The sequence below is a fragment of the Mustela lutreola genome, chromosome 9, assembly GCF_030435805.1.
Source record: "Mustela lutreola isolate mMusLut2 chromosome 9, mMusLut2.pri, whole genome shotgun sequence".
NCBI lineage: Eukaryota > Metazoa > Chordata > Mammalia > Carnivora > Mustelidae > Mustela > Mustela lutreola.
Genome location: NC_081298.1, coordinates 145181754 through 145208306, shown reverse-complemented (window position 1 = coordinate 145208306; position 26553 = coordinate 145181754). Strand labels below are relative to the sequence as shown.

The window sequence follows — 26553 nt, the reverse complement described above, 5'->3', positions numbered from 1 at the left end:
GGTGTGCCGAGCTACTGACCGAGGAGGGACAGGCCTGTGATTCTCGCACATCTGACTGGGGACGCTCCTGCGTCACAGTCGTAAGGACAAGGAGACTCCGCGGAGGCCAAGGCCGCCAGGACCGGGCATCGAGCTCCAGGCATCCGAGCAGGATCAAGTCCAGACACTCTCAGGTGCAGAGTCTGGGGCTTAGCGAGGGCAGCGGGGCTGGGCGCGCACATGGGAGGGTCCTGGGCGCATGGGCGGCGCCGCAGACCAGAGGCTGGAAGCGAGGAACAGGACTGATGCACAGCGGGCTGCAGCCGGCAGAGACAGAGACACCCGGGACCCAAGAAGCCCAAAGAGAAAGCGGGGGATGGGGAGGGTGCAGGGGGAGTCAGGAAAGGGGGAATCCCTGAAAAACGTGATCAGTGATGCCCGATGCAATTTGGGGGCTCATCAACATGAACTCGCACATGTCTGTCGTTTGGAAACTGGGATGGAGCCTCTAAGCTCATTGAGTCCAGGTGAAGTCAGAGGGATGGGCCCCGACACCCGACACCCGACACGCCCTGGGGGTGGAGCAAGGTGGGGAGAGAGGTACCGGGTTGCCTACTGAGAGAAGTGCATTCTGGCACTCCGGGGCCGCCGGGGAGCAGCGGCACTGCAGGGACAGGCCCAGAGCACTCTGTTCAGGTTCTACCTTTCCAAGGGGGTCAGTGGAGGTGTCGGAGACTGATACACACCCCAGTTTGAGGACCATGTTCTGCCTTTTAGGGCCGGGCTTGTCCCTAAACATGGGGTGCGTTAGACCCTGGAGCAGAGGGGACCCTTCCTAACACGTGGGCTTCTTAGCCCGGGGCTGGAGACCCGCTCACCACCTGCCGGGGGAGCCACTCTGCCCAAATAGTGCTTGGATTAAGATTTATTAACTGAATAGCTAAGAAAATTACAAATAACCCATGTTGGCACTTGGAATTAATGAGGCATTTATTGATTAGCTAAAGAATAAAGAATAAGTAAATATTATAGTCAAATTCGTAACCCTTGGGAGAAGTATCTCCAGATAGTACCGGGTTGGATTTTTTTAATTGGAAGATAACAAAACACCGTGTCGTGATCACCGACTGCCTCACGCAGCAGAGGACACCCCGTTGCCTGCTGGCGCTTCACGTCACTGCCAGACGTCAGCAGGACGTGCGTAATGTGAACAGGACTTTTGGCCACATGATTCAAGTCTGTGACCTTCAGAACATTTTTTCTGCTTTTGAAGATTTTATTTATTTATTTGTCAGAAAGAGGGAGAGAGAGAGCACAAGCAGGGGAGGGGCAGACTCCCCATGGAGCAGGGAGCCCGATGCGGGGCTCGATCCCAGAACCCTGAGATCATGACCTGAGCCGAAGGCAGAGGCTCAACAGGCCGAGTCCCCCAGATGTCCCATTCTGTGATCCTCAGAAACTCTGGTCATGACCCAAATGTCCTTCTGAAATCCTACTTTTTAAGATAGGCGGTGAAAGACAGGAACACTTTTCTCTCCATGAATCCCCACCACACTCTGACGGCTTACGGTGTCACAGGCAAGGACAGGAAGGCGGGACGCGCCCCTGCGTTATTAGGAAGTCACACTCACCCAACCAGACGGCCCCCGTTTGACGTCAGGGTTTGACCCAGTCTGTCTGACTCTGAAGCCTTGATCTCTCTGCTGCAACGCACTGCCTTCACTTTCTAACCTTGCGTCCCACGACAGAGGCCGCTGGACACAACAGCTCGTTCTGCTGCTCTTTGGTGTGAGGCCGTGACCAGCCATGGAGTGGCTCCTCGGTGGTCTGCGCTGCTCACTCTTTCAGCTCTGAGAACAGCTTTTTACCGTCTTATTTTCTGTCTACGTGATGTGTCACTCCCACCAATGAGTGCTGGTTTCAGGCATCTGGCATTTCAAAACCTGTTCCCTTACTTTCTATCTGTGCGCCACCCGCTGCCCCACCAAGCCTGGCTTTTCTTGCTCGTAAAAGGGAGAGAAATACTAATTCCAGACCCTTAAAAGTGATCAAATGAGAATATCCAGCAACTCACATTGGGGGTATCTGGTGTCTGGTGCAGAGAAGACAGATGAATAAGTACATTCTGAAATGTTTGTGTTGCCTCAAACGCGCTGCTCTTTCATACAAAGTGAATTTCTAAACTGCATAACAAAACCTATTAGTATAATACAAATAATTTGGAATCAGCAGGCCGGAGAACTCTCCCAGGAGACTGAAGTCTGCGAGCCCTGAGCTCGCTCCTGGGGGCGGCGACTATCCTGAAGGGTAACGCAGCTCTTGGCACCCAGCCGTCGGGGCAGAAACAAGTCATCGGTCCCGGCGTTGACGCGCCACAGCCGGAGCCTCAAAGAGCCAGAGAGCAGAACGCGGCGCTTCACGGGCAGAACGCCCGTTCCCTGGAAATGCCGTCTCCTGCCGTCCTCTGTGACACCTGCTGCGGGCGGCGGGGGAGGAGGTGTCCGGCTCTGGAAAGTCGGCCGAAAAAGACTGGTCTACCCTCAGTTTACCTAAGCCCATGCAAACAAACGGAGAAGTACCTGTTTTTATGTAAAATATTTTCAGCGAAACAGCCTATTCAACACTCATGAGCAAGTCTGGAAAACAGGCCCGCCCTGAAAATCAAATATCAAGTAGACGCTTATTCCTTGGAGCCATTCCTGCGCCCCCAGCCTTGCCAAAGGGGCGTAACGCCGCGCTGCTCCTTTTCACGTGTGTCCTTCAGCCAGCCACGGCCGGAGTGGGGTGCGGCGGTGCGCGGTACCCAGCCATGGCCTGTGACCACTGGGGCGGCTCTGAGGTGCTGGGGGCGGACGTCACACAAGGAGCTCCCAGCAGGCACGGCCGGAGGAGGGCTGATGTCACAGGAGGTCCCTCCCAGCAGCACTCCCGGGGGGTGGGGCCTGACGTCACATGGGGTCACCCCCTTGGAGGTCCTCCCTCACCTGGGGAACCCGTAGAGACACGGGGCGGCAGAACCATCTCCCGAGAAGAGGAAAACCAAGTGGGTTCTAGCTGGATGTAAGTCTCTAGACAAAACAAAATAGCTTTTTCTTTTTTGCCTTTTGTCTTTCCCTCAGTCCCAAGCAGGCACAGTGGCCCTGGATGGTGCCATCCTTGGGACAGAACGTGTGTCCCGCTGGATGTGAGCCCGGGACGAGCTCGGCTCCATCGCCGCAGCCTCTCCTGTGCTCAGATGCGGGGAACTCAGAGACAGTTTTATGAAATAAATACTAATGCGGGCCAGTGCACTGTCTAAAGGTGTGAGAATAATCATTGGTTTGGTTTTTAGGTTGCATCTCGGTTTTTAAAACCATATACTGCAACGACAGAGCATCAGCGAAAGCACTGGGAAAAGGAAAAGTGGCGTGTCTAGATAGAACACATTATTATTATTCATAACTTGGCTTCGTTACTTCCACAGGAACATGTCAGGTGGCTCATAATTTTACCAAGTAATTAAGCGGAGTGAGTCTGCCCGTGGACTGGACTTCCGCCAAGCGGCCATTTAATAACGTCGGCGCCTTACTCAGTGGCACTCCTGTCGCTTCGAGGGAAGTGGACTGCACTCGGTGCCGGTTTGCCAACTACTGTTTCGACTGAGCACTCTTTCTTAATAACTTTGCTTATTGACAAGGCCAGGGGTCCATGAGAAGTTCAGGCGAGCGCGTGTTGCTCTAATGAGAAAAGACAAGAGCGCAAGTGCCGCCGTCCCCTTCTTGGGACTTTCTCTGGTTTTCTTACTGGATGTAGACGCTTTGCTTTGCCTTCACTTAACTGAAGAGAGCACGGCAGCGGCACCAGAACTGTTTTTCCTGCTGAGACTGTCGTCGCCCTGGCTGGTCTCTGGGACTTTGTAGCCAGCAGAGTCGAGGAGGTGCCCCCTTAAAAGCCCACTGGGCTTTCTTTCTTTCAATACGGCCACAGTGTGGACTCCCAGAGGCTCAACACCGCAGACTGCAGGCCAGGCTCACGTGGGACTCTGCATGGGGCTCAGCACCGGGTCCTCACTCTGCTTCTGGGGGCCTGGCCTCGACCCCCTGTTCTCTCTGGTGATCTCCTCGTGGAGACGCCACGCATGGTCCGGGGCATGGCAGCTTGGCCGGCTGCATTCGTGGAGCTCTTGCCCCCGGGGTCCACATCTCCTGGTCACATCTGTCCCACGAGCCAGCGCCGGAGCAACATCCCCGGCTCACACCGCGCCCACAGCTGGGGGGTTTGGAGTGTTGCCACTGAGACGGATCTTTTTATTTTATTTTATTTTTTTAAAGATTTTATTTATTTATTTGACAGACAGAGATCACAAACAGGCAGAGAGGCAGGCAGAGAGAGAGGAGGAAGCAGGCTCCCTGCTGAGCAGAGAGCCCGATGCGGGGCTCGATCCCAGGACCCTGGGATCATGACCTGAGCCGAAGGCAGCGGCTTAACCCACTGAACCACCCAGGCGCCCCCACTGAGACGGATCTTAAAGACTCTGTGCCTCTTGCCAATCAGATGAAAAAAGAAGAAAAAAAAAAAGTTTCTTATTCCCTGTGTTGTTTCTTGGGAAAAAAAGTCTGTTAGAGAAGGTTTGGCAGATTCACGAGGAGGTGTGAAACAGCACGCTTGGCACGCGGGCCTCAGCAGCAACCTGCGCGTTCCAGCCTGTCATCCCTGGGCTGCTCCTCATGAAACCCGCCGGGGCCATCAAACGTGCACACCGCGGGCCCCGTCTGCACATCAAATGTAGCTCTGCGGTCCCCTTCTCCGCACCCGCACATCTGAGAGCAGGAACCTTCCTCTAGGCTCGGACACCGTTGGACGCCAGCTGGATGGATGCACCGCGCAGCTGCAGTGCATTCAGGCCTGGCTCCCCTTCCCGCTCGTCCCCTGCCACACACGAGATGCACGCACACAGGCGCACCGGACGTGTACACACGGGTGCACACGCACATCCACACACAGGTACTCACAGATACACAGCACACTGCACGCACACAGGTGTACACACTTGCACACATCCACACAAAGGTACACATGGATATACAGTGCCCACAGACGTACACACAGGTGTGCACAGGTACATACATCCACACACAGGCACGCATGGATACACAGCACACACGTGATTGAAACCACATGTAGAGGCCTGCCGTGACCGTGGAGGTTGGGCAGAGAGTGGTGGTGATTCACATCGCCTGTGTCTCTCACTGACAGGTGACAGAGCAGGAGGAGCCATGGCCTCCGTCCCACAGAAGCACCTGGGGCAGAGGGCATTGGTACTGAAGGACCCACCATCGGCACCCTGACCTAGAAGGCGTTCCATCGTTACCACTGCCCTGGGACCGGGTTCAGCCAACCAAAGCAGCCTTCGTGCTGAGAGGAATAGAGCGGAAATCCGAGAGACGGGAAGGAGGAGTTCACCTGCTCCCGTCTCAAACCAACAGGGCCCGCTCGGGTGCCATGAAGAGCTACTGCCCCAAAGCCAGGCAAGTTCGGATGTCCGCCCCTCAAAGGGCTCATGGAAGCAGATAATGGTATGCGTGGTGATCACGGGCCTGTCTGTCCATGGCAATGGCCTGAACAGAACAGACAGGTGGTCTGTGTACAATCCTGTGCGAACGGCTCCTCTGAATGGCCTCCGCATCCTAGGACGATGGTTCCTTCAGGCTCCTCCCCTTGCCGGCGCCTACACTCAGCGACCTGCACTGATGCAGCGAGAGAGGGTTTTCATGAGCTGCTCAGGTGTGCATTAGACAGAGGGGAAAGATGTGCCACTGAGGACAGTCCCCTCGGGCCCCGTACAGCAGGCATCCAGGCCTGGCTTCCTTTTGCAGGGAACACTGAAGGCCCTGTGCCTGGGGCTGGCACCTCTTTATCTGCACACCCGTGCCGAGATGCCGGGGCCACTGGGAGCTAACGCCAGTGCAGGATGCTCTCACCGGTGGGCATTTGCTCCCCTGCACGTTGCTATGGATCAAGCCCTTCTCCTGCAGGGACGGGAGAGCCAGGAGCTACTTCTAGACGCTGAAGCCCCACAGTCTTCAGATCCGTCCAGATGACCTTTAGAAACCCTGAAGCTCTACCTGGCCTGCCTCCGTGCCTCCACGACATCAGGGACGGCTAGCGTTTCTGTCGGGCCGCTCTTCTCTGAGCCGCTGGTGTTCTCTCGTCTGTCTCTTGGGAGCAAGCGGGAAGCAGGGAGAAGCAGGGAGTGAGTGCGGCTAAAGGTCCGCGGCGCGGGGCCACCGGCGCTGGAGCAGGGCTGCACCTCCGGCCGGACGGGCGCGGGGGAGCCAGCCCGGGGCTCCTCGGTGGTGGAAGAGACGCCCCTCGTCTCAGCGCACGCGGCCGGTGGCAGGTGTAAGCGAGGCCGTGCCTGCGGCCACAGCGCAGCCCCACCGCCCTCTCCTCCAGACAACGCTCCTCCTCATTTCCCATCGACTCCGAGTGCGCGCAAACAGTCTCTGTAAGCTGTGCGGACAGAAGCCGAACCTCATGAGATACCAGAGTTTTGCCCTGATAAATGTCTTTTCATTTCTTAGAATTTATGACCTCATTGAAAGAGAAGAGCATCATCATGCGAAAGGGTAAAGTGATGGAAGAAGTGAGTTTGTGTTGTGTACAAAGAGCCAATACTTGAAGAAGGAACGTGTTCTTTCTGGAAGCGTTCTACCTCGTAAGTGAGGAAGACGCCGTAGATTACTCGCGTCTGCCTGACGCAACGGTGGACGGAGGCGACACACACCGACAGGCACCGTTTTCAACCATCAGGCGAAAAGGTTGGCGGGTTACTCTCTGATAGAGGGTCAGGCAAGTACCCTGCCCAGCTCAGGTACCCACGGACCAGCGTAGCATTGCTCCGAGGGGACTGGCCTGACGGAGGGTGTCCCGACGGAGCTCTAGTCTGACCAGCAGCTTGTAGGAGACACAGGGTCAGAGGGACAGATGGACAGATTAACCAACACTGGAAGGATGTAGCCAGCAGAGACTAGACCACGGGTTCCCCCTACGAGATGAGAGGCCCAGTTTCATGACGGTAGGCTCCGGAGGCAAGGCCGCAGGGTCGCATCTCAACAAGATGCGCCGTGGGCTTGATTTGGATTCTGACTCACATGAACTATAAATTTGTGAGACAATCTGGGAACTTAGATCCTCACCAGATATTTGATGACGAGGTTCAGATGGGGTTTTGCTTTTACAAAAAGAGGCTTTATATTCTAGAAATCCCGACTGAAGTGCTTCTGGATGCAGTCATGCACGGACGTGACTTTGGTTCAGAGTGCTCACTTGTGGGGAGGCAAGCGGGGCGGGAGGTCCAGGGAACAGGCCGCTGTCCTCAGAGCTCCAGGACGCACAATCAAGGCTCACAAGCACTGTGTGTGCGTTAAATCTTCCACCACCAGGAACACAAAATGCAAAAAAAACCCAATCTTCGAGAAAAGAGAAGGATGAGTACTTGTATTTGCCAGGTCACAGGTGATGGAATTCGAGGTAAGTGTGCGTGCAGAGGCTCCCTGGGCCCTGGGAACAAAGCGCGACCAAGGGGAGACCCAGCCTCCAGGGAGCCTGGCAGGCAGGGACGTGCCGGCTCAGAGATGCGGCTCTGCTCTAGGGCCGCAGCCCTTCCTCAGCGTACATCAGACTCTGCGGGCTCTTAGACATTTTATATCCAGGCCCTGTTCCCAGAAACCCTGACATGAAGGTCTTCAGTGGAGGTCACGGATCTGTGGGAAAACAGCCAACGTGACGCTCCTGAAGATGGTCCTGGGGCCACTCCTGAGAACGTGGTTCGGGGCTGGGTGTGGTTTCAGAAGTAGGCACACGCAGGGACGGACTCACACTCACCATTTCCGTGTTCCCAGACTGGCCTTTGGGGGAGAACCTGTCTATAGGTATCTGAGGAAGAAGCGACAGCTGGACCCAGAGACTTGGGCCAGCAGCTCCTTGTGCCTTCCTGGTGGGCAACCTGTGGCCTGTATTGCTGGACGGTCCCAATGGTGGTGGCCTCGCTGACCTGCCCAAGGAGGGCAGCACACACAGGCTCGGCCTGCCAGCTGGGGTCAGGGGTCTGGACTCCCCAGCTTCTCTCCAGGTAGGATTGGGAACGGGTCAGCCTGGCCCCAAACCTGCGGCACAAGCCCCGGAGGCCACTGCTTTTGGAAAGGCCACACATTTCCGATGTCATAGTCACAGGTGGAGGGGCTGCCCGGTCGGCTTCATGCAGGAGATGAGTAAGCAGTGAGCTTGTGGTGTGGTCTCTGGCTGGATTTCTGAGTTCACCTGTTCAACCCCTGGTGTGTCCTGACGACGTCGGAGGTGCTGAATCTGACAAACACTGGGGCAGCCCAGCGCACTCCAGTGGCTCGGCAGATCACCACTCTGACCGGTGCTTGGGGTGGGGGGTCTCTGCTCTGCCACTTGTCCGAGTCTGGGGGTGTAGGGACCTTGCTACTGTACTCCCATGTGCTGGGAGGGCCACCTCTTACCCCACCTGCTCCAGATACGGGTACTTTCATTTTCTGTGAGAGCAAATCATTAGCTGCGAGTTTCTGACAAAGTGCTTGAAGAAGGATTTATAACCAAAATAGTTTATATCCTCTGCTTTCAATGGTGAAAAGCAAAAAATAAAACAACACAAACAAACAAAATGACTGTGACATCTCAAGCTGGCATCCCTGGGCTCAGCCTGTCAAGGGATCACGGAGGAACGTACCGAAGCAGACATGGAGGCAGGAATACATTTTACAGTGGCACGAGGGAAAAGCAAACTTACTGCTTCTCTTGTTCACGGGGAGGCGTGGACGATTCTCTGTCCTGGAATCCCACACATGGACACTGTTCAAGCAAGGAGCATGAGCTCAAGGCCACGCCTACGGAAACACGGTGACGTCTCTAATTTAAAGACATGCACATATATTTTATGTGAATATTATTGACTTGTGGATCCTGAATGGAGAATAGTGAACAGGATTTAGCTCTTCTTGGTGAGAGTTTGGCTAGTTAGGGAGTTATTTTGCTTTATTATAATGATGCAGCAATGTGTTTGAGCATCTGAGCTAAGCAGGCTGTGTTGGCTCATCTGTTTCTTCGCGGGGTGCGGTCCATACTTTATTTCCGTTCCTCCTTCCGCCTTCCTCCCCCCGTCCTTCCGGCAGGTTGGCTTTTCTAGGTCTTCGGAAGAAGCTCTTGAGGCTCTGACTTCCTCGTGCCCTCCGTGCTACGTCCTGCACTGTCTGGGTGAAGGAGGTTTGCACCGTGTGGAACAAAGCAGGTGTCACGGCGTCCTCGTGCGGCTCCCTGTCAGCCTGCGTGGCTCCCAGGTCCCCCGTGCCTGACCCCGAGCCAGGGGCTGATGACGCGTGTGTTCGGCTCTACATACTGTCCTGTCCTGGCGACCCGGGGGTCTTGAGAGCAGTGCCCTCCGGAAGCACCGACCGACCCACAGTCCCTTCTGTTTCTGTGCGAGAGTGAATTGAAGCAGCATGGTGTTCCCAAGATGCTGACATCTCGCTCAGGGTTTCAGAGTATGCGAGAAGAGAGATAAGCCGTCGCCAGACGACAGCTGGACATTTCAGAAAAGCACGCACACCGTCGCTCGAAAGGAGGGACTCCCTGCCCCTGGGCCCTCACAACAGCATTCCCTTGTCTGCAAAGGACCACACCGAGCATCCTGTCACAGTGAAGTTTATTCCAAACAATCAAGCAAATGCACCGTCATGGAGCCGGAAGGGCCATGTGTTCCAAGTTCGTTGGCGGCTCCGGTGCATCCGTGCTCTGGGCTTGGAGAGCTCTCCGCGCGGAGGTCGCTTTCTCGCCAGCTCTAAGTCACGGGTTTTCGGAGCCAGTCAGCTGACTCAGAGCTGCGTCCCCCGGGGACGGTGGGCCGGCTGTCCCGGCTCACCGGGGGCAGGGTGCAGACCACCCTGCCCCAAAGATCGTTCGTCTTCACTGAAGTCTCAGAGGAGACTGAGAGTTCTACTCTTTGACTGTAACATTTTATTATTTTTTAAAGATTTATTTGTTGATTTTAGAGAGAGTATGTGCACGAGCGGGGGAAGGAGCAACAGGAAAGCAGATCCCCCATGAAGCGGGGAGCCGGACATGTGGCCGGATCCCAGGACCCTGAGATCCGACCTGAGCCGAAATGAGAGTCGGACACTGAACGGACTGAGCCCCCACCACGTGGCCCTCTGTTTGTGACATTTTTAATGAATGTTTGAGGAATAAATACTTAAGAAAATTGGGTGCAATAGGGTCCCCTGTGCCTTCATGGACCACAGTATATACACTGCCGAGTGCCACACACACACACCCGCACGTGCTCACTTTCACACGCACACATGCACACACACATGCACACGTACACATGGACACAGACACACACGCCCCATGGATACACACACATGCACACGTACACAAGCACAGACACACACACCCCTACATGCACGTGGATTTCTGAACTATTTGAAAGTGGGCTGCAGACATCATGACCACTCCTACCTAAATTCTCAAAATTTACCCCTTAGGGAGAAAAACCACATTCTCCTCCCTAAGCTAAGTGTAATTTTAATGCAAAAGGCAGTTAATGTTGTTCCAATCATATCATAAAATATATATTCCCATTTCCATCTCCTCCAGTTATCCGTAGCAGGTTCCCCGCAGATCGTCCCCCGTCCGAACCGTATCGCGGGGGTCCGGCCGTCCCCCTCCGCCACCCGAAGACTTTCTCCTGCGGCTGCTGTCCTTCCCCGCCTTCTCGGCCAGGCTGCTTTCCTGGAGGTTGTGTTAGAAAACACCCTCTTTTTAAAACTTTAGACTTTACACTATAACTCTTACTGAGTAAGTGAATAAGCAATGATGTCGATTCTCCGTTTCTGTGCTAAGACGGAAGTGCCCTGGGAGGGTTTCAGGGGCGGACGGGGAGACCGGTGCGGGGCCGTGCCTGTGCTGGGACCAGGGCCGCTGAGGACAGTCTCTGCTCCCTCCCGCGTGTCCCGCTCCCTCCCGTTCCTGCTGTGGACCCTGCTCGTCCCTCCCTCAGCCCCTCCCCTGCCCGTCTCTCCTTCCTTCCATTTGTATGGTTAAATATTAATGCACAAAGAATGGGCAAGAAAATAAAAAAGAGCCCCGCAGACCGGCCGGTTTCTGTGTAGTAACTACTCACGTAAACATTTCTATTAGCTTCTTGTCTGCCCTTCTAGAATTTTTATGCAAATACAAGCAATATCTGTACGTGTGTTCATATTTCTGCTTCTCTTCCGCATCTTGCTTTTTCCGGTAACAAAGTATCCTCGAAACCTTTCTACATCGGCTCGTGAGCGCTTCCTCGGTCCTCCCGGCTGCGTGCGGAGTGAGGCGCTTTGATTTGAGTAGCAGAAAGCACAGCACGGATGCAGATCACATCACTCCTGCCCTAATCTTTATGACGAAGCAAGGATGTCTTGGTTCTTTAGGAACAATAACAACAGTAACCACTACGTAAAGAACCTGAGCTGTGTGCCAGCGCCGGGGCTCTGCGTGCCGCGGGTGCTGCTCCCGCGTCATCAACAACCCCGTGGAGCTGTTTTATAGGTGAAAACACTGCGGTTCTAGGAGTCGGAGCAGAGGGCCTCTCCCTGCCGTCAGGGCCAAGCTGTTGGGTGCTCTGAGTCACGCCCCCCCCGCCCCCGTGGTGGCACGCCGCACCCGCATTTCTCCTTCCCTTGCACACACACCTCTGCACCTTCATCCCAACCAGCCCGGCCCTGGCTGAGACCCACAACAGACCTTCTGTTCTGGCTCCTGAATCCACCTTCCCAGGTCTTCATCAGGGGAAGGTCAGCTCCTGCCTCCCCGCCCTTAAACTTACCCGCAGTCCCCACTGTCCGCAGCACTTACCCCAAACTCGGCCCACGCGCTTTCCTGCTTCCCCTCTCAGACTCTGGGTCTCCAGACGCTGGTGTTAAGTCTAAAATACCCACATGACTGGAAAACTGGGTAGGCACCCTTGGAGCATGGCCCCGATTAATTCTGTAGGATCCTACCTGCCTTCCCCAGGAATACTATCTCCAGGATATTACACTTGCCCACTTTGGAGGCTGAATCATCTGCATTATACATCCCACTTTTCTAGCTCTTCTCATGGTTTTGTTTTGTTTGTTTTGTTTTGGTAGATGTGCACCCCTGCCCACTAGACGGTTAAGCATAAACAACTTGGTGTCAGAGTTCTGTAATTCCATTTTTCATATCTGTAATGTTGGGCATGTAGTTAACTCAAAAATGGGTTGAATAAATGCACAAAATCACACATTTATGTGACTGGCTGGTGACTGGACAATGAGTCATTGATTGAACAGTTAATTACATTAAACAATTCATTACATTAAAAATTAGGCATTTATTTCCTTTAAATATCCATTAACTGTCTTCTCTCCACCTTTATCTATGAGAAACATAGAACCAGAACTGCCCAAGAAAACAAACGGCCGCGTTCAGATTCACGAGTGGGCGTTTTGCAAGATGCTGTGCGGCCAAGCAAAGAAGAGTGAGGTCGGACTCCTCGTAAGCATCTCCGTGAGCGGTGTGCTTGGTGGAAAAGGCCAAAGGTGACGCCTTGAGTGGACGCACCGTATTTTATTTAAGGCAGGACTAAACGCACACACCAGGGAAGTAAGTGGAAAATACCGACACACGGCGAGAAGTCGTTTCCTGCCACCCTTGACCCCCAGTAAAAAAACAAAAAATCCAACAAAAACAGGTGTGCATGTGCATGTGTATATATGTATGTAGATGTATATATGTACGTGAACATGCATGTGTGTGAACGTGCGTGTGCATGTATATATCCATACATCACACGCGTGCATGTGTCTGTATACGTGTGTATGTACATGCGTATGTCTATGCACGTAAATGTATGTGCATGTGTGCATGTCTATATGTGTGTGGGGGCGTATATGTGTGCATATATGTGTTGTTCGTGTGCACACACAATCCATGTGTGTACGTGTGCATGCGTGTGTGTACATATGCACACGTTTCACGCCTTCACTGCATGACCTTGGGACCCAGCGCAGACAGTGCGGCTCCTACTTCTCACACCTCAGAACATGCACTCGTGGCTGTTCTCTCTCAGCTTCTCTGTGTTACAAACACACGATAACACGTCTTCACACGGCGCAATAATCCACTTATTCCCTGGCGAAACCAACGCCAGCAGCCCGAGGCACACGGCCAGCAGGATGCCAAGAGCTGGGGGGTGGACAGGACATGTCTCCGTGTCAGAACACCCACGCTCCAGATGCCAGGCTGGCACCAAACCCTCGGATGCATGAGCCAAGATGGAGAGGGACATCCTGACTGTGTTTTACGTCAAATCCAGAAGTGATGTTTCTGGATCGCTCATGGCTTGGCTGTCTGCCGGCAGCTCTCGCTTTCCCGAGAGCTTGTTCCCAGAGCTCAGAAAGCCTGGATCCACCTCGACCCTTTCCCTTTCTAATGCTGACCCCCAGACCCCAGAACCAGGAGATGTTCTCGGTGATGCTGTTCCTCAGGGAGTCCCAGTCTGAAAAGGAATCAGGGACCTCTGTCTGCAACTTAAAGGCAGCGCCCGCTGTCCGTTTCCAGACCGGCAGCGCCCGCGGTCCGTCTCCAGACCGGCAGCGCCCGCTGTCCGTTTCAAAACCAGCACAGGTGCCGCACATGCTAAAAAATATGTTCCATTTCAATGACTAAATTCACTGCTTTATAGACTTTGTACATCAGTTGATCTTTATAATGGTCCTATTAAGAAGAAACTCTATATTATGCCTTTTTTACTTACGGGGAAACTGAGGCTCAGATTTCAGGAGTTAAGCACCGTTTCCAAAGTTACAGAGATAGTGCGGCAGAATCGGGATTTGCTCCCTGGTCTGGTTGCTTCCAACTTTTTCCCAAATTTCTGCCCAACGCTGACTGCATGTGAAACTAACAGTCCTCCTTTCTTAAGTACTGGGGGCGACTGGCTGCCCACGTCTGTGACTGGTGTTTCTACCAATTTCTACCCTGCGTTCGCTCCTGATCTCTTTTGAAATAATTTATTAATTGTCGAAGTGCTGCTTTAAAGATACATGCATTGTAGCAAATTGTTTCAGTGGAAAATATCGGTTAACATTCTGCATTTTAACTAAATGATTTATACTACTAATTCAACCCAAACTAGATAAGTTGGAGACACACAGAAGATAGCCCTTTAAAAATAGTCTATGGCATCATTAAAGTCTTCTTCAAGATTAATCCCTTCATGGGGCTTCTGATGTAAAATTTACGGCGATTTTAGAAAATCCTGTCTTGCGGTCAGCATTCCAGCCCCCCGGATCGCTGTGATTCCTTCTGGAGTTACAGGGTGCGTGGGAAGGCAGACCGAACGGCTCATGTGTTACGAGGTTGTGGGTGTTGCTCTGTCCTAAGCCCAGGACCTGCACGGAGGCGTACACACCAGCACCTCTGAGCGCCCCGGGCATTAGCGCTCTTTCGGCATCAGGGTCTGACTCCTGCCCCCCCGGTATGCCCAGGTGGGCAGTACCTGCGTGTGTTGGATTACATTAGATCTTACAGTTTTCAAGATAATTTAAAGATATTTTTTGGCGGGCAGATTGGCGTAGGTCCAAAGATGCTCAGAACTTGTTCTCCGCTTCCACTCTCACAGCCTTCCTGCGCTCTGCCCTGACTTCTGCGGAGAGAGAATCTCGCAGCTTCTTCCAGCCCCATCCAGACAATCGCTCGCACTTAGCAGCGTGTCTGTCTGTGGAGCAACGTGCCAGCGGACAATAATTTTAGACACTATTGTGTGAGTTCGCAAGTCACAAATTTTGAGAAGAGAATAAGAGTTATATTCTGTTTTCCAAAAATGACTGTGGTTATGGAGGACGTCTTAATTTAGGTATTTACTATGGGTTGGAAACTACCATCTGAGGGCCAAGTCCACTTGCTGCTGACTTTGTAAATAAAGTTTTATTGGAACAGGGCCCGGCCCGTTTGTTTCCATATGGTCTGTGGCTGTTCTGCCATCACGATGGCAGGGTTGTCCTTGCCGCCGGGCCCACAGAGCCAGTGGTGCTTACCGTCTGGACGTTTACAGAAAGAGTCTGTGACCACGATCGATGCAAATGATGGCTTACGGACTTCTGTTTTCTGGTGGTCGTGTGACGGCGCGGACTTCGCTCGCGGACTGTTGCGCTCACACACGAGTATTTTCACCCTGGAAGGCTTCCCTGCTTGTCTCAACCTGCCGCCTTATTTCGTCACCCAGGGGCCTGTGCTTGTGACACACACATAGTGAGGACGGGCTGATTATCCCCTCAGGACCAAACACTACTCTGTAAAGGGCTGGAGCACGGAGAAGAACTCTCCGGGAATCGCAGAGGGTACATGCACGTGTTCCTTGGGCTTCACAGAGCTTTCCCGTGCGGACGTCAGGCCTGGGGTCACCAACGCTCTGCTGGCGAGAGACCGGCGTCAGTCCCGCACATGCCAGTTGTGCCCCTGCTGCTATTACTGCCACCGGACGGCCCGGGGCGGTCAGGGGGTCACCTCGGGCCCCTCCCACCCAGAGACAACACAGCTCCAGGGCCTGCTTGGTGATGGCGACAGACGCGAGAAGAGGACAGGCAGGCGAGGGACCAAGACCTCAGACGCTCCTTACCTTCCCTGACCGAGTCCCGCCACCGGCCCAGCCACTGTCACTGCTATCCCTCAATCGAGGAGCCCACTCGAGGCCCAGTCTCTTGGGTGTAGACATGGATTTCTCTTTGAAAACTGGCTTATTCCTTTTTGTTCGTTTGCGAATTCACGGCGAGATCCGCATTTAAATGCGTCATAGGACCCTGCACTGGTGACCATCATTTCAATGTAGATATTTAACTCCAAGCCAGAAAGGCCAATTCAACGAATCCACATTTGAAAATTAGACCCACGTGAAATATTCCATCAAACATTCTTTAACATATGACCAAAACGCGACGGGATTTGACAGAACCACACAGCCTGTGTTTGCCGGAAACGTTAACCAACTTCAGAGTCAAGTAGGACTTTAACAAAGCTCGGCTGAATAGGTTTTTAAAAACTCCAGGGAAATGATGATTAACCATAATGCCTTTCCCAAACCAGACCGATGGGTGCGACGGGCTCTTCAGGGAAAGGGAACGGGGTAGAGCTTAGAGAACAATCAGAGCAACGGTGACCTGCCACGCTAGTTCATGAAACCCGTAGAGACAGCAGCACCCACAGGGCTGCGGCATATGGAAACCAACGCCTGCCCTGATTTCCACGGCGCGGTGAGTAGTTCTGTCATCAGACAGGCAAATGGGGAGCCGGCAGACGGGTGAATCACTATCACACAGCGAACCTCGAACGGCATGCCGGAGTTTCCCTCATACAGCCTCCTAAGAAATGACCATCCCGCCAGAGTCTTCTTAGTTTCTCCAGCAAAGAAACATGTGCAAAATGGACTCCTGAATGCGGGTATTGAGAAGATAATACCAGAGCTTTTGACATCAGTTCCGTGTACACATTCAGAAGCGGAGACTTTGCAGGGGTGAGATTTTGCTCACATTGCAATCATGTCAACCTCCAGCTCATGAGCGTCAACACACACGTGCTGCCCAGGCAGCAACCAGCCCAACCCCACCCCTGCTCTCCAAACCACAACGGATGAACTTCACAAAGCCCTTCCTTCTGCAGCAAGTGTGGGGTTTTTAGCAATGACTTGAAATGAAGCCCTTCCATTTGAGGGTCCCAGTGCCACTGTGTCCCCGTTCGCAACCCCCAGGACGCCTCACAGCGCCCAGAGGGACACACAGCTCACCCCAGCGATGCAGCGTCACTGGGAGAGTAACAAAGCCTTCATCTGACTTAACTGCCAGCGGCTCTTGTCCTCATGGACTGTCTGGCGGGAGGTGGCATGCGACAGAACTTCTGACTCTCCCCCAGAAGCCGGGAAGCTCCAAGAAGCTGGGAAGAGTGGCCATTTGGAGCAGCGAATGCGGAGGACCCAGAGGACAGGACGCCTGTCCTCGCCCCCAGAGCTGCCGCCCATCCACGCCCCCAGAGCTGCCGCCGCCAGTACCTGCAGCCGGTCGCCCGGGGTGCTCCTTGGATCCGATCTGCTTCCTCAGGAGGTCAGGGTTGGAGATGCCCCTCGATGTGACTTCACCAAGTCTCCCTTGGGTTCATTTTCTAGAAGACAAAACAACAGGGCGACATCACTCACTGGAGGGGCAGGGCCGGCCCTAGGACAGGGAGCTCCATGGTAGTGCGGAGCAGCTCACGAGGACGCGTGTTCTCACACTCACGTGTCACTCAGAGCCTCGGCAGGAAAGGCCGCGGCGGACAAGTAGGAAACGCTTTTAAACATGCAGTTCAGTCACTTGGAAATGCACGATCTGTAACCAGTTTGGACGCATGGGTGCGTGTGAAGGGAACCTCGGTGCACAGAACATTCGCACTGGCCGATTACCAGTCAGTTGTGGGATTACTGCCTCTTTAACACTGGGATGCAATTAAGAAACAATTTAATAAGTGAGAAATATTTGAGATGTGTAACTATTTCTTGGAAATAATGTGATTTCACTCATAACAAAACGCAGTCTGTTGATGGCAAGGGTTTTTCTAGATGTCAACTCCATTTTATTTTAGGGGAAGAACAGCAAAAGACATTATCTTCATTAATGCAAATTTGGAATTTATTAACTCTCTATCCGGGTTTTCTGCACTCTTGTCTCTGGACTAGGAATTACTGACTGTTCTAACTGGAAAAGAAAATGCCCAGGTCATTTCATACTCCACTGTCAAGGAGATAATTTATTTGTTTACAAAAATAGAGGGACAGAATATCAGAAAGTGGAGAGAGCTAGGTGTCTCCGTTGTAAAGCTATTGTTTCTGGTGCAAACCTCCAAATTCAGAGAAGCTCATTAAGTCGAGTCTGTGGCAATAACAGAGAAGTGTTAATGGGCAGCAGTGAAGTGTGTCAGGCAAATGAAGAGAGCCCCAGGGCTCGGCGCTGCTCCCCACCAGCTACATTCCGCAGCGTTACCATAAATCCTCTAAAAGATACTGTACTGCGCGTTACCTCACAATGAAGGAGACACTCGGCGTGCTCGGCAAGTGGGGTTTGGAATAAGAGCACGCCATTTCCTAGGAAATCCACGGGCAGCCTATACAATGCAACCATAGCAAACGTCATTATTTTCCCGAATAAGAATTTACCAAAACAAACACAGAAGGAACAGAATAATTTGGAAATGTGCACAGGGAGCTAGAAAGGTTTTAAAAGTACCCTGAAAAATCAACGTTGAAAAACAAAATGAGAGCGAGTGTGTTTTTCTGCGAATCAAAGTCAGGAATCATTAGTTTGGAATTCTCATGTAATGTTTTTAGGTACACTAACCTTTTAATACAAATTATGACCCGTAGTTTCATATATGGCAGCCCAGAGACGTCTATCCTAGAAAAATCTTTGAGGAGAACAATGTGTTTTATGGTCTTTTCCTGACTGCCTGTGCTCAGAACGCACACAAATAGACACACACCCACACACCCACACGCGTGTACACACACACACACACACGGGCACACGATATAAATGCAGGAAAGTCTTCTCGACACGAACCGTTCTTATATGCACAGTATGGTCTGTGCACTTAACTTCTAGTGACAGAAGCAGGTGCCCCAACCTCCTCACATCAGACACACCCCCCTTCAGGCCCCCTGGCGTTGCAGGTGAGCGTCTGTTGGGGGCGAACAGCAGCGTCTCGTGCGCCCTCAGCCCTGCACCCTGGTCACTAACACTCAGCGTGCGGAGCACTCACCCTTGCATGGCGGAGTGGTGAGCACACATGGGTGCTCAGCCGCTAGGCACAGGGCTGAGGACCCACGTGTGCTTAGTGGGTTCTGCAGACAGCCCCACGATCGCGACTTCTTGAAACCCACGCTGGCTCTTTCCGCCGGATTCTCCTAAGGCAGGTACGTAGACGCTTGATGTTACAGTTTTGAAATGATAATACAATCGTTGAAAAATATAGTCATCATGTTCATGCAATATTGTGAACCTGCAGACCGTCCGGCTTACACGTGATTTCTGGACAAGCAGGAGCCGTGTCAGCTAGTACTGGTGTGAATGCTTTGGGGCCTTTGAAACTCTCTGAATTCAGGTTCTCTCTCAGGCAATGACAGGGCCAGGATAAGAATGAAAAGTATTTCCTTTAACTCCCCCAAACCAGAATACCGACGTCCCCTGCCTTGCTCTGGCACCGGACAGACACCCCCAGCCAGGGGACTGTTCGCAGGAGCAGCGCACATTCCTGTCTTGTGTGCGGACAGTCGCACGTCATCCACGGCGGCTAAGTGGCAGCAGGAATCACCCGACAACGCCTTCCCACTGCACGATGCCTGGCCACAGGTGGGCGTGGACCTCTTGCCTGGGTGCGTCTGACCTGCCATTACGATGTCCCCAGTAGCCGCTAGCTCCTTGGTCTTGGTGACCTGTCCCTGTGTCATCGCTTTCCTGAGGTTTCTTCATGTCAAGAGACCTTCCGGTTCACTCGGTCATGTTTAAATGACACATACAGGTGTCTCTCTGGCAATCTGCATTTCCGCTACAGGATTCTCTATCAGAGGACATGCCTCCTGCCTTTCCGTTCTCCTGGAAGTTCTGTGTGAGACTGGTTAAAATGTGAGGGACATGTTTTGACAGTGCCGCTCCTCAGACTCACAACATCGAGCGGTAGGAACCAGACAGTCCCTAATGAAGCAGGAGGGGGTGAATCCTTCCCAGTCGGCAGGTGCAGAGGCTCAGGTGGGTCTCCGGGGAGGACTCCAAAGGCCCATGACCTGGTTTTGTTTGCTCCCCGCGCCCCATGCTCAATGCGCTCAAACAGGCAGAACTCTCTCTAGAAGGTCTTCAGTGTGCTTGATGTGAGGAGACGAGTGTGTGTAGTGACCACAGGCGGGCTCTGGCCTGGCCCCGTGTGTGCTCCCCGCAGCTGCCCGCCTGCCCAGAGAATGAGATCCCACCACCCAGGGACGACGCTGAGATGACTGAATTGCTTGTACGTGGGCTCTCCGCCCGTCTTTCCTGCATGAGTAGAGGCACTGCTTCCCTTTGTGCCAAATTCAAGACAATTTAATAAACCCACGCCCTGGCTTGTGTTCTTTGCTTTAGAACATGCTCAGTGTCTAGCTGGTAATGAGACTTAGAACGGGTCCGATTTCAGTTTTTCAGAGTAAAGCAAGCGATCGTTGTCGGAAGACACAGATGATGAGGAAGGCGAGGTGAGGGCGTGCAGCCTCGTCGGTGAGCGGATGAAGCCGCAGGACGTCGGGCCACTCGCGGGCTCTGGACCCTCCTTCTCTGCGTTTTACATACGGGTGCGCGTCCTCACCACACATTTCTCATCCAAACCGCTGCACGTTTGCCCCAAACCCCTGTCCCTCTGAGTGTTGCCATGTATTCTGAGAATGAAGACTTCCAACTCTACCTCGTGTGCAGCCTCCCGTGCGGGACGACTCTGCTCCGTGTGGGACCCTGACTCCAGCACGTTAACAAGTGAGGATTTCCTAAACGCGGTTGGTAATGTGGAGCTTTCGTGGATGAAAACATCACGCATGTGGTCTGTCTCCAGCTGGCCTCTGGCTGCTGGCTCCTGCCATGCTCACCCCATATCAGAAGCCAGCACCTCACTGACTCTCAGAACCAATGGGAAAGGAAACTCCTTTCCCACTGCGGGCTCTCAGCAAGAGCTAGCGGGACCCTGACACGGAGGACAGGGTGTTGGTGGGTACGCCTGTCCGCGGGAGTGCTGAGAGGCCAGGAGCAGGACTCACATGGGCTTGCCCGGCCGTGAGGGGAACACCTCACCCTCCGGAACTGGGCCGTGTGTGACACTCACGTCTGTACCGTCGCCTGACAACTGCAGCTCCTAACGCCTCCTGACATGTTATAGTCGCATCTAACGGGTACACAGGTGACCGCTCAGTGCAGTTCTGCGTGCAACCAAAGCGAAAACTGTCCGTGGCGGGCTGGCTACATCATTACGAGTAACCATGTGGGACTGGCCAGTGTGGTGACTGGGCCGGGTCGCCGTGCTGAAGCACGAGAGTTGACACTACAGAGCAGCTCGGACCATGAGCCCCACCTGTGCACACCTTTCCTGATCCGCGGCTGACACGCACACGCATGTCGACGTGCAGAAGACAGTCTGGAGTGCATGCCCGCCCACGGCTAACAGGACTCCTCTCCAGAGAGAGAGAGGGATTCGGAGGACTAAGTAGAGTCTCACTTTTCATCTATTGTGCTTCTAATTGCTTAACATCGCCAAAGCAAACTCAGGTAACATGCATAAAACCCAAAACACCCTGAAAAACACGGTAATTTCTAATATCTATTAGTATTTTCAAAAAGTTATGTATCAACTGCTGTAAAGAATGATTAATAAATTCAGTGAAAAAAACTATACTTCCGAGGTCGCAGAATAATTATGAGCAACTTGAACTTCCCCCAGAGATACACCATTCCCAGCTCCCACTTTATTTGTCTGGTTCTGGGATCTGCTGACTGTTTACACACCAATAAACAATGCTACAAGGAAATCACATTTAGGCTCAATTAGATCATTCAAGCTCATTAAAAAAATTCTTCCAAATTAAGCAAAATGATATAGAAAAGCAATTAAAGACGGAGGCAATTAAAACAAAGGCCAATCAGGGTCATCAGGGAGGAGAGGCTGCTTCTGAACCAGCGGCCCCCAGCGGTCCCCCAGTGGCCATCGCCAGCGACCGCTCTACCTGGTCAGGTCTGCCGCGCCTGCGACCGCCGGTGAACCCTGAGCCCTGCCCCGGAGGCCCAGCCACAGCTCCCAGTGCAGAAGCTGGCGCAGCTTCTGGCATCAGTGGACGTTTAGAACTGGAAGTAATTTTAGCGATCGTTCGGTTTAGTCAAACCCTCCGTTTTTAGACGTGGGCGCTGACGTCTGGAAGTCTCTGTGACGGCCCAGTTTCCGTGGGAAGTGAGAGCAGATCCGGGGCGAGGTCTCAGGTGGGCCATTCCCAGCTCCTTCCCCAACCACACGAGGGCTGTTCTAGAGAAATCTAAGACTTAATTTCAGTTTCTTTTAGTAAGGATCCCAAGCTCGAGGTGCCACAGTGCGTGACGTAACAAGTTTCGGGGCGGAGCGGAGCGGCGGAGATCGGCTTCAGCTGCGGCGCGGCGGGTGTGTGAATCTGGGATATTTGCAGCCGTGGGACTCGGCCCAGAAGGGGTGACCTCCAACCACTAAGGCTTTTGGGTTTATTTCCTTGCCCATCGGTGAAACAAGGGATTCTTAACTGAAATCAAAGCTTTCCAAGAGGCAATGCCCAAGCAAAGCCCAGAGGACGCAGACACCCTGGGCACCCTTCCTCCCTGGGAAGCCCTGGCCCCAATGCTAATTACCCTCAACTGAGTTCGCTTCCACACCTGCCTCTCTAAATCCTCCCCCGTCTGTCCAGCCCCGTGGGCAGAATCTTCAAACTCTTGCTTTTATCATGCCGGCCTCTGCTCAATAATAAATCAGATCAATGATGATAATAATAGTTATTATATCGCTACAACATTACTGTGTATCACAATATAAAGCTAAAAGTGGGTGGTATCTGATCGCCTTTGTATCACCAGAGGCCAAGAGAGCAAATGTCTTAAAGGAATGCATTCCAATACTTACTCAGGATGTTTATGGGAGATGCGCACTGTTCTGTGGGTCCCTCCTGCTGTCCAGCACAGCTCCCACATTATGCCCTAACGCGGGTCTCCTAGATAGTTGCAGAACAACTGGGAAAATGCGAGGAGTTGGCCCCAGTCTGTTTGGACAACTGCAGTAAAATCCCACTGACCAGGGGCCTCAGAAGCAACAGAAATCCGTTGCTCTGTTCTGGAGGCCGGCGGCCTGAGCTCAGGATGCCAGCAGCGTTGGGCACGGGCCCTTGTTGGGTCCCAGACTTCCTGCAGTGTCCGCACACGAGGACAGGGCTGAGGGGCTCTCCGGGGCCTTCCACAGGGCACTAGTGCCCCTCATAGAGGCTCCGCCCCATGACCCGATGGCCTCCAAAGGTCCGCCTCTAAACAGCATCGCCGTCGGAGTCCGGGCCCTACCCGAGAACTCTGGGGAGACACAGACATTCAGACCATAACATCACCCTTCAGAAGACGGACAGGCCGTTCGGAAAGACAAGGCTCAAGGCCAGATGTGTGTGGAGCAGGTCTGTCTCGGGAGTTCCTGCGCCAAGGCAGTAACTGGGTGCACACTCGGGAGACCACTTCTCACGCCTGTTGCCTCTGACACACAGCGTCCCCATACACTGAATCAGGCTCTTAATTGCTTGGTGAACTCCACAAAATTTGCAAGGGACCCTTGGGTAGAAAGTCAGAATTGCAGCAGCAAACCCCCTCTTAGAATATCTGTAATTACTGTCTGTCAAGGTCGTGATTGTAGATTGTGACTTAAATATGTTATTAGTTCAACTTAACCAAGGCCTCACATTCCAACCAGAAAATTCTAACACGAAGGGGCGTGGGCAACATTTAGCAACCTTCATTTCTGACAGACTGCCGAGTGGAAATGCTTTGTCTTTTCAAGACAAAACGCCAGGGATGGTGCTCTGAAACGCACAGCCATCTCACGGACAAGGAGCTCACAGGAAAACGAGCTGAGAAATGGGGTTCCTCTGTGCGCGGATATCCTCCAACGGACGGCTTCCCAAGGGACGAAAAAGGCCTTCCCCAAAAGCAAACTAGTGGAACCGAGAGAAAACGCTTCGGCACAGCAAAGCAAACCAGCAACAAAGTGGACGGACCGCCTCCTGAATGAGGAGGACGCTTGCAAATGATGTCAGTGAAAAAGGGTTAAAATCCGAAATATATAAAGAACCGCTGCACCTCAACACCAAAAAATAAACAAGTCAATGAAAAATGGCAGAGGACCTGAGCATGCATTTTTCTGAAGAGGATAGACACACGGCCAACAGACAGAAGAAAAGATGTTCCACATGACTCGTCATCAGGGAAATGCGGAGACCCCTCGCACCCCTCAGAACAGCTAAAATCAACGACCCCAGCCACAGCAGGTGCCGGCAAGGATGCGGAGAAAGGGGAAGCCTCTTACATGGGGGGTGGGGATGCAAGCGGGTGCAGCCACTCTGGGAAATAGGACGGAGGATCCCTAAAAAACTAAAAATAGAATTACCCCATGATCCAGTAATTGCACAACTGGGTATTTACCCAAAGAAAATGAAAACAGTAATTTAAAAAGACACGTATACCCCTATGCTTATTGTAGCATTATCTGTAATAGCCAAATTATGGGTACAGCCCACCAGCAGATGGACAGATGAAGAAGATGTGGTGTAGACACAGAGTGGAATATTACTCAGCCATGAAAAAGAGCGCGTTCCTGACATTTGCAGCAACGTGGACAGATACAGAGGGTTTAAAGCTAAATGAGATAAGTCTGAGAAAGACAAATACCACATGGTTTCACTAGGATGTGGCATATAAGAAACAAAACAAAGGAAAAAAAGTGGCGAGCAAGGAAAGAAGATACCCTCGTGAGTACAGGGAATAAACGAGAGGCTCTAGAGGGAAAGTGCGTGGGGGATGGGTGAGACAGACGAAGGGAATTGAGCACAAACTTCCAGTTACAACGTAAATAAGTCACGGAGATGAAAATTACAGCACACGGAACACAGTCGATAAGGTTGTGAGAATGTTTGGTGACAGATGGTGACTACAGCTTCCATGATGAACCCTGAGGAATGCACAGAAACGCAGAATCATTATATTGTACACCTGAAACAATGGGACTGCGTGTTAATTATACTTCAATTAAAAAATAAATAATACAAATTTTTATTTTTTAATTTTTATTAAATTAAAACAATTATTTGAGAGAGAGAGAGAGAGGGTGAAAGAGAGAACACGAGAAGGGTTATGTCAGGGGGAGAAGCAGACTCTCCACGGAGCAGGGAGCCTGACGTGGACTAGATCCTGAGATTCCAGGATCATGACCTGAGCCAAAGGCGGTCACTTAACCATCTGAGCCACCCAGGCAACCAATAATAGAGATTTTTAAAAAGAGAAAGATATTTTTATGTGACAACATCTTCATGCTAATCATTTCTCTTTCTTTCTTTCTTTATTTGACAGAAAGAGAGAGCACAAGCAGGGGAGTCGCAGAGGGAGAGTGAGACGCAGACTCCCGCCGAGCAGGGAGCCGGACGCGGGGCTCGATCCAGGACCTTAAGATCATGACCTGAGCTGAAGACAGACACTTAGCGACTGAGCCCCCCGGGGCCCCGTGCTAATTATTTCATTTGGGCCTCAAAACAATCTTGAGAATAGGGCAAAGGGGATCTTATCAGCTCTATTTTCAGAGAAAACTGATTTTCAGAAAGATAACTTGACCCAAATCATAGAGCTGGATTTGAACTCTGGGTTCCTGCCTGGACCTTACAGAACCCCACACGTTCAGATGTCCCACCACCGCCTGTGTCAGTCACCTCTGATGTGGGGCTGACCGTGTCCGCCTTCTGACCTGCTGCACCTTGGGAACTACATGACCAAGGAGCCTCGCGTACGCAAGGAAGACTTAGACACCCCTGGACACGTCTGCCTGTGGGAGGCGGTGCCTGTGGGAAGGACCTTAACTTCACATTGTCAAGCCGGGACCCACAACAGCCAGGGCCCCACAACAGCCAGGGCCCCTCCATTGGCATCAGTTCCTTGGAGCATTAATTTGTCTTTATTTTTAAGACTCTGTGTGTATAAAGTGCAAACGGTGCTGAGATTGCTAACAGTTTGCCACTGTGTTTTCAAAAAATACTAACTCTTCCTGCAGCAAGGGGCACGGCCGGGTTCGTGTGGGCGCTGCTGTCTTCGCTCTCTCTCTCCCTCTCGCCACACTCTCGCTCTGACTCAGCCACTCCCTGACCTGCAGGGGGGAGCGCCCGGAGGCGGCGATTGCAGGGGCCTGTGCGCAGGACTCAGGGAGCGTCGGAGGCTCGGAAGCATCTCGTCTCCTGGACTCATCACGCACAGCCGGTGGCGTCGTCGGCACCTAACCACAGAGGCCTGCTCCCTCTCCCCTCGGCAACGGGCTGGTGGAGATCTCTGTCGGATCACGCGGAACGAGGAGGGCTCGGGCAGCCCTGGCGGCCCAGCACACCCGCTTGCAGAGCAGCACAGAACCGGCCCAGCCCCCAGCGGCAGGAGGGGAGACGGGACCAGGGAGGAAGAGAGGGGGCCGGCCCCGCGCGGAGCCGGACTCCGTGGGGACCGCGCCCAGGTCATCCCCCGCTCGGAGCCGGACTCCGTGGGGACCGCGCCCAGGTCATCCCCCGCTCGGAGCCGGACTCCGTGGGGACCGCGCCCAGGTCACCGGTCCCGCCAGAAGTGCCCCGATGGAGATGTGCGCAGCACGCTTGGGGTCCCAAACCGGGGAGGTGGGTCTGCTGTTGGAGCCCTTGGAGCTGGAGGGGTTCTCGGCCGGGAGGCGGACCTGAGGGGGTGT

General features: G+C 53.0%; 1 protein-coding gene across 11 annotated transcripts in view; it reads right to left on the bottom strand.

Moving 5' to 3' along the window:
* The window catches only part of MYT1L (myelin transcription factor 1 like), a 389060-nt gene that overhangs the window by 233774 nt on the left and 128733 nt on the right, over nt 1-26553 (bottom strand). For all 11 annotated transcript variants that reach the window (XM_059132785.1, XM_059132784.1, XM_059132783.1 and 8 more), the window contains exon 3: nt 17084-17193. The gene's annotated coding sequence lies outside the window, so the exon portion shown is untranslated. The remainder of the gene's footprint in view (nt 1-17083; nt 17194-26553) is intronic.